Here is an 8,789-nt window from a genome sequence, read left to right as displayed (position 1 = left end):
ACATTATTTGTGCATGCACGTGGGCCGACGTGATCACAAATAGTAAGTAAAGATAAAAACATAAAATAAAGGGGCCAGTGCCCGGCCAGGTCATCTACCCTTTATAGCTTTTTTTACTCTGGAGGACTGGACTGGGCTTGTAGACCGTCTGCAAGCCCAGTACTCGAGGCCCATCCACTCCATGCAAAGACCCCTGCTGTTAAGCAACTTAAATTAACTAGTGATTGCCCTGAAGCTGCTGCCGTCTGAAACCTCTTTAAAATGAATAGAAAGGACCCGGCTACTTCTTGAAAAGGATAGATGTGCTGAAGGTCAAAAGGAGAAAGAAAGCAGAGCAGCCATCCATGCCATAGACCCGTTGAAGCATTGCTTCATTTAGAAGTCACTGTAGGCATGCCGCTAAGAGCACACCGTTTATTTTGCAGTTTTGCTTGCTTTGTACTTTTATTCTTTTGTTACTAGTATTCCTAGTGCTACCAGTAAATCTAAAAATATATGTATTTGTTAAAAATGAACCTTTATTAAGTTAACTGAATGAACAAGAAAATAATTCCCAGCACCAGATAGCAGAGTGTGTATAACTGAAATGACATACCCAGCGGGTAAACTGCCCAATGTACACATACTTCAATGGAACATGACATCATGAAAACATCCTTTTTGACAGAGTGAAATGTCCCAGTAACAATCTATATATCTTAAAGAAATATGTGCCCTAAGATCCCATTCCCTTATCTTTTACATTTCTAACAGTGAATACGCTAAAGTGTACGCATGGCAGAGTTCAATGATTTGTTTGATCTAACACAACTGTCTGTTCCATTCTGTATAGTTCAGGAAATCATGCTCCGAGTTTAGTTTCTTTTTCAAACAATTAAGTTCCATTGTGCGGCTGGCCCTGCCCATTTCTGTAACTCTCTCTCTGTAGGATCGTGCAGTACATGGAAGTGCGTGTAAACGGACTACATGCCTCCACACATTCTGCGTGTTTTATGTTCATTTAAATCGGCCGAGACGAGGTCCATGACTGCAGAGATGTTTTGGAGAGACTAAACCACCCTGTGCTGGTATCAATTTGCGACGCACATACACACTGCATATGCATACAAATATTTTTTTTATTTCTAAACTCCCCTTTTACCTGCAGTGATCTTCTTTATGGTTGGTGCAGGTCAGCAACACAGCACGCTCCACCTGATGACTGATATCTTGAAATATGCACCAAAAGTAGTTGCTTTATGTCACTAATCAAATTTTTTCAACATCGCTTTCATGGACAACGAGCAGATGAGGCATTCCAGCAATTATTAATCTGCTGATGCATCAGGTCCGGTTCTCTGGGGAGAGTACCTTGTGGTTAGCCTGGGGCAGGTAGACAGATTGGAGAATGGTGGTTCAATGTGTATGCTTCTGATGAAAAAATAAGTTGAATTAGTGCTTGGAAATGCAGGGCAAAAGATTAGATCTGTTCAGTTTTAGGTCTCTTGAAACGTGGCTCGTTCATTCAACGCCGAGCACACTCCACACAGTTTTGACCTAGCACAGCCAGTTTGATGCACCCTTCTTCCACCACGACTGCTGTAAGGGCCAGCCGTGTGCTGGAGGATCTGAGAGTTGATGGCAATGGGAACTTTGCAGGCATAGAGTCCCTGTCTATTGCCGCTCAGCATGTGAGTGCGCTTTACGTGGAAATGCCCCAGAAACTGCAGGCACATGCAGTTCACTGCAAATTTTGCTCAGTCCTGTGAACGAGACTGTAAATATGGAGCCAGAAAGTGCATTAATGTATTATCCTAATTATGTGCCTTTTTTAAGTGGACTCGCTTAACAGAGCAAAGCACAGAAGCATCATTGAGACACAAAGTTTACATATTTACTCTGCTGCTCTTATGATGCAGCTATCTGTGTGCCAGCAACAGAGCTTCACCAACCAAAAAGCACCTGTTTAAAAGAAAAACCCTCTTCAAGGTTCATGAATTCCCACCTGAATTCCTTTATGCGCTACAGAGTGCCTTGACCAATGGATAGATGAATGGATGGATGGACGGCATAGGTTGGTGTATATAGTAATGGATCCATGGATGGATGGATGGGCAGGAGGAAGTTGGGCCAGCTGGAATTTTGTGACAATGAATCTCCATATCAGTGTTTATTGCACAACTTATTTTGTTGCATGTGTTAAATCACTGAAAGTACAGTGTGTTTATATAGATTTTTCAGGTTGCCATTATCTCACCTTCTGGGACGTATAGCTTACTATTCAGGATGTGAAAATTAAAGCCACAAAATATTCTTTTGGCTTAACATGTTGCTATACGGATTTACATGTTGTCATGTGGCTCGATTATGCCATTTCTGTTTTTTGTAAGTAAACTCTATAAGACATTATTACTGAAGGCCTTGAAATCCAAACTATTTGTACCCAGTCAAGCTTGGAAGGTATGTGATCAAATTTGAAGAGTGGCGCTTAGCGTTCAGCCAAAGTTTGTGATCCTCCTAGTCCATTCCACCCACCCCCCTCCAACAGCTGTTTGGCCATCCCACTCCCTCCTTTTTGGATGCAGCCAGAGTACCACTAGTTTCGTATTTCCACTTCCACCACTGCACACATCACAGTCCCCAGAATTGTACAGCACATGCATTAATCCACTCCTTTTCATGCATAGCCTGTTCTTGCAGGGGTGAGTTGTCGGATTGGCTTGGGGTCCTCAGTGGCACCAATGGAGAGTGGTAGATTGAGGCAGCGTGGGCCAGCCCAGGTACTCGCATTCACAACGTGGGGTGTATCTGTGATTCTTCTGTAATGCCGGGTGATGCCTGTGCGACACACAACCTAATTCAACAGATTCCTGCGGCAGGTGTGTTCACCCACTGGATTATCATACCGGTGCGTGGCCTCGAGCATAACGTGTTCTTGCAGGAGCTATGCCCTGCAAGTTCAGAGAGTTGTGGTATCGCCAGCGGTAACAGGTGGCCCCAACAAAGTGTGGGAGTTGTTGGCAGTGTGTGCCAGGTACTCAAGACCAGCTTACAGGATGTGAGCTGCCTCTGTAAGGCAGGTCACACCTGATACCATAACATGCCTCCACAGATTTCTGCAGCAGGTGTAGTCGCCCATTTGGTTATCTTACCGGTGCATGCAATGTTGTGAATTGACGTGATTCACGGATGCTGGTTTGAGGGCCCCTCTTTTTGAGGCGAAGGACTGGCCACTTTTCTTTTAGGTGCCCGGCCGTCTTTCTTGTCCCAGTCCGAGCCTGACTGCTATATGACAGCTTTTACGCACTCTCGTGGTCATGCAGGAAGCTGATCAGCAGGCAAACCTTCCCTCCAGCATCCCACCAGAAAATGGAGGCTGGCTCCATCCCTGGATCTATACCGCAAGGGATGCAGGCCATTCTAGTATACATCACATTTCCTTCACTGTTGACAACTTTCTGCGCCGTCTAGCGGTGAAATTCGATCAGCATGACTAACTCCCCTCACCCTCTCTGGTTGTAGACGACTTTATCTGCAAGGGAAATCACCTTCAGTAAAAATGTTTATGGGTGAAATGAGCTCAGCAGGTGTTCTACTTTTCAACATTGTTTTTTTTTATCCGATTCTGTAGTATTGTGGCAAGTTTTAGATGCAGAATCATTAGCATATGCAGAACAAAATCGAATCTGAAAACTATTATTGGTAGTCTTAAGGAGAGTTTGAATGTAATGATAGCAGTGACAGCATGGAAGCCAATATACATAAATGCAATTGGCCTGGGTTTCTGGTATAAGCCGTGTTGAGGTACAGAACGACAGTGCCTTCTTAGCGCAGTAGGCAGCGCGTCAGTCTCATAATCTGAAGGTCGTGAGTTCGAGCCTCACAGAGGGCATTTACTTTTGACTATTCATTAGAATTAACTGCTTCGGGCCTTTTCAACCTTTACTTTTAAATATTATTCTCCTTCGGCTGTTGTGCAGATCCATGAAATCACTGCACATTCTCACTCCAATTCATCCATTCATAAATCAAGTCATCCATTAATAAATCACATTAATTTCAGTAACAGTGGCCTGGTTTTCGATTAATCTCAAAGGAACGCGGGATTACCAGCTCATGTCATTCAAAGTGCAGGAGAAAGATAGTTTGTGCTCGTGTGTAAAAAAGCATGTGATCCAGGCAACGTATGGTGCCGCACTCAAACCAATATATATGGATCCGGGGGAATCTCATCACGGATTACGTTGAAGGTTGACAGGAGATTTCAAAAAATGAATTCCCAAAATCACACAGGTCTGCCATTTTCTTGATATCCACTCCTGTCAATAAGAATGGTCCAGTGCCTTTGAAAGCCTACCGGTTAGTTATCAAGGCAACCTATAGATTCAAGAAAGCATCCCATTTTGGGTCCGAGAACAAGACAACTGCAGTTGCTTCATCTGAGCTGTACATTGAAACACAACACAAAAACCAAAGTCTAGCATCATCTACTCTCGGGGCATTATGTACTAATGTGCTTTAAATGGGCGGGTACTTGCCAGCCCAGAGTAGCGGCATGTCTTTTATCGGAAAGACTATGGTGTTCCTTACGAGTTTGCCGGTAAGCCGCCAACAGCAAACACAGCTTACTGCTTCCACCGCCCGATATCCCGATATTACCGGGATATTGCAGCTGGCGCAGTCACGGTAAGTGCCCATTGAGAACCACTGAATCACTGGCACCGCTGTTAACGGTGCCAGTGATACAGTGAATTCACTGCCGGCAGGGGCCTGAAAATGAGAAACAGTTCAAATGTTTTTGCCTTGAAAACAGGCAAAGACTTGGATAACTCTCTGCAACTTAATTTTGGGCTTTGAGCTACAAAATAACTAATGTCCCCTCATTACTATTCACTGACGATTACAAAGAGATGTTAAGTGTTCAAATACCACGGTGGTCGCTCTTTTCTGCCTGAGCGGGGTTGTTTACCTTGCTTGTCACACAGCCATCCTCAGATCACCGACGAGATATGAGAGAAGAGAGGCACTGCATTTTATTGCCGGCCCATACAAACCCAGAGATTTCTTGCTCTTCCCCAGGTACTCGGAGAAGAGCATGAAAACCCAGAGACCCTGGGACAATCCCCAAGGTTTGATAGGTCTCGGTGGGGCACATAACACGCCAAATGGGATTGTGGATGCTTGGGAGTTCGGAAGGGCAAGGACAGTGTCCTGTGAAACCATTTTGTGAAGTTGTCCACCCTAACAACGAGGGTTTTGCCATTCGACCAACAGCACACGGCAAATAGGTGCCCATGTCCCACCTCGTTTTGGGCTGCTGCATCAGATGCAGCCTGGAGCGGTGAGGGACATGGACACCAGACAGTGTTGCATGCTCTGACTTCAGCTCCAGTCCTGCGCGCATTTACTAGTCTGAACTTCTGAAAGAAGTCAGGTCATTTCTTTCCGGGGTCAGAGTGTACGACTCCAGAAAGAAATGATTTGACTAATTTCTGAAATCGGACTAGTGAATGCGCTCAGGGACTTAAGAAAGTAAAGTTCTAGCTGCAGCGCACACGCCGTTGTTTATCAAATGGCGCGGCGGAAACGATTGCATGTCAGTTTAGTCTGGATTTTCCAAGCTGTGTTTGGGGGACATGTTGCAGGACTTTTTTGTGGCTCGCTCCCCCACTCTTGCAATGCTGTATACTCCCCTGGGGTCAGGAGTGGCAGGGAGCGGTGTGTGGGGGTCATCTCCAAAGAATAAATGACACACCTGAAAGTTATTTGCATGGCCAGTCACTGACAGATTCCGACCTGCATTCCAGAACACCTAATTTTCCAGAAGCGCTCCTCTGAATTTGAAATGTGCAAGTCCCCAGTTTGAAACCAGATAAGAGTGCCCAATGGGTTAATGGACTGACTTCAGACCTCTCTGTATAACCTGCAGGCCACACATCCAGTTCTGGTGAGACTCCGATGCATGTTTGCTTGATAGGCTGGGAACTTTAGTCATCTCGCCTGGTCTCGAGAAGTTGCCCTGTTTGATTCGCAGCACAGAAAACTTATCAGCACTGACATTAAGCTTCACATATTTTCCTCATGTCAGTCGGGTGCAGAGAGACACGTTTGTATGCTGTGGGTTACCGAGGTAAGAGTGCACAAAACATAGGCACAATTGATAGTGGGCTTGCAGGCACTTGGAGGGGCACTAGGCGTTGGGTGACCATGCATGGCTCCACTTGTAACACACTTTTCAAAACTGTCCATCAGCCACCAAAATGCAACCTCCCCCCAAACAAAAGTTGAGAGTTGCTCAAACCCTGTATTTATACCTCAGGGGATTCAGGGCACTGTAGTTTGCATCTCATTTCCTTCACTGCTGTCAGGGGCGGACTGCCCTATCGGACGTTCTGCCACCGGCAGAATGCAATTCGGACTCGGGATGGCCTGGGGCCAGTTTTACAAGCCACCCTGGGGCCAGTTTGGAATATAACATTATTTTTGCGATTGAGTAACTTAAGTTACTTTAGGCAAGGTAATGTTACATATTGCTCTGAGTTACTCGCCGCCGCACAGCTGATGGAATGCAGAAGGCATCCATCAAAGAAGGTTAACACTTAGTAAGTGTTAACTTTGCTTTGATGAATGCACACAATAGCTGAGGCCGTGATGGGCAGTGTGTCCCCAGCCATCTGCCGGTGTGGTGCCAGGTTACACACCAAATTGTAACAAATTGTCCTGGGGGTTGGGAGGGAGAGAGCTGAGAGCTCGCCTTCTGATATGGGCGGTTCCTGTCCTGTGTTGTGTGCATGTTTGTTTTGGGTTAGGGTGGTGCGCGGGGTGACCTGCCTAGTGTATAGTCCTCCTCGCTGTGAGCGTCGGGGCAGCGACCAGGCAACTGCCAGGGGCCTGCTGCTGCAATGTGGCTTGGGCTGGCTTGGCAGTCAATCACGTGAGCGGACCGCATGTGCATGGTGTATTGTGCTGCTGGGTCTGGGTGCGGTCGGTCACTCACCACGACAGCCCCCCGCACATTTGGTAAACAAGGAAGGAATTTTTGACATGGAGTAGCAGCCTGCAGGCCTCTGGCCCTCTGGCTATTGCAAAGCAAAGCACATGCAACTTGCAAGTGTAACAACAGCGACAAGGCCTCTATCCGGAGCTACAGCAGGCCAACAGAAGGCTCCGCCTAGCTCAACCCAGCTCTGCAACCCAGCCGAGGTGGACAGCAGAAGACATTATTTGTGCATGCACGTGGGCCGACGTGATCACAAATAGTAAGTAAAGATAAAAACATAAAATAAAGGGGCCAGTGCCCGGCCAGGTCATCTACCCTTTATAGCTTTTTTTACTCTGGAGGACTGGACTGGGCTTGTAGACCGTCTGCAAGCCCAGTACTCGAGGCCCATCCACTCCATGCAAAGACCCCTGCTGTTAAGCAACTTAAATTAACTAGTGATTGCCCTGAAGCTGCTGCCGTCTGAAACCTCTTTAAAATGAATAGAAAGGACCCGGCTACTTCTTGAAAAGGATAGATGTGCTGAAGGTCAAAAGGAGAAAGAAAGCAGAGCAGCCATCCATGCCATAGACCCGTTGAAGCATTGCTTCATTTAGAAGTCACTGTAGGCATGCCGCTAAGAGCACACCGTTTATTTTGCAGTTTTGCTTGCTTTGTACTTTTATTCTTTTGTTACTAGTATTCCTAGTGCTACCAGTAAATCTAAAAATATATGTATTTGTTAAAAATGAACCTTTATTAAGTTAACTGAATGAACAAGAAAATAATTCCCAGCACCAGATAGCAGAGTGTGTATAACTGAAATGACATACCCAGCGGGTAAACTGCCCAATGTACACATACTTCAATGGAACATGACATCATGAAAACATCCTTTTTGACAGAGTGAAATGTGCCAGTAACAATCTATATATCTTAAAGAAATATGTGCCCTAAGATCCCATTCCCTTATCTTTTACATTTCTAACAGTGAATACGCTAAAGTGTACGCATGGCAGAGTTCAATGATTTGTTTGATCTAACACAACTGTCTGTTCCATTCTGTATAGTTCAGGAAATCATGCTCCGAGTTTAGTTTCTTTTTCAAACAATTAAGTTCCATTGTGCGGCTGGCCCTGCCCATTTCTGTAACTCTCTCTCTGTAGGATCGTGCAGTACATGGAAGTGCGTGTAAACGGACTACATGCCTCCACACATTCTGCGTGTTTTATGTTCATTTAAATCGGCCGAGACGAGGTCCATGACTGCAGAGATGTTTTGGAGAGACTAACCCACCCTGTGCTGGTATCAATTTGCGACGCACATACACACTGCATATGCATACAAATATTTTTTTTATTTCTAAACTCCCCTTTTACCTGCAGTGATCTTCTTTATGGTTGGTGCAGGTCAGCAACACAGCACGCTCCACCTGATGACTGATATCTTGAAATATGCACCAAAAGTAGTTGCTTTATGTCACTAATCAAATTTTTTCAACATCGCTTTCATGGACAACGAGCAGATGAGGCATTCCAGCAATTATTAATCTGCTGATGCATCAGGTCCGGTTCTCTGGGGAGAGTACCTTGTGGTTAGCCTGGGGCAGGTAGACAGATTGGAGAATGGTGGTTCAATGTGTATGCTTCTGATGAAAAAATAAGTTGAATTAGTGCTTGGAAATGCAGGGCAAAAGATTAGATCTGTTCAGTTTTAGGTCTCTTGAAACGTGGCTCGTTCATTCAACGCCGAGCACACTCCACACAGTTTTGACCTAGCACAGCCAGTTTGATGCACCCTTCTTCCACCACTACTGCTGTAAGGGCCAGCC

General features: G+C 45.5%; 1 non-coding gene across 1 annotated transcript; it reads left to right on the top strand.

Moving 5' to 3' along the window:
* Positions 1-3,798: 3,798 nt before the first annotated feature.
* TRNAM-CAU (transfer RNA methionine (anticodon CAU)) lies at positions 3,799-3,871 on the top strand. Its single transcript has one exon. It is a non-coding gene; the product is annotated as a tRNA-Met (tRNA).
* Positions 3,872-8,789: the final 4,918 nt, after the last annotated feature.

This window comes from Ambystoma mexicanum, assembly GCF_040938575.1.
Source record: "Ambystoma mexicanum isolate Mex_15411 chromosome 12 unlocalized genomic scaffold, UKY_AmexF1_1 Mex_chr12_unloc.2, whole genome shotgun sequence".
Lineage (NCBI taxonomy): Eukaryota > Metazoa > Chordata > Amphibia > Caudata > Ambystomatidae > Ambystoma > Ambystoma mexicanum.
This window is presented reverse-complemented; position numbering and strand designations above follow the sequence as displayed.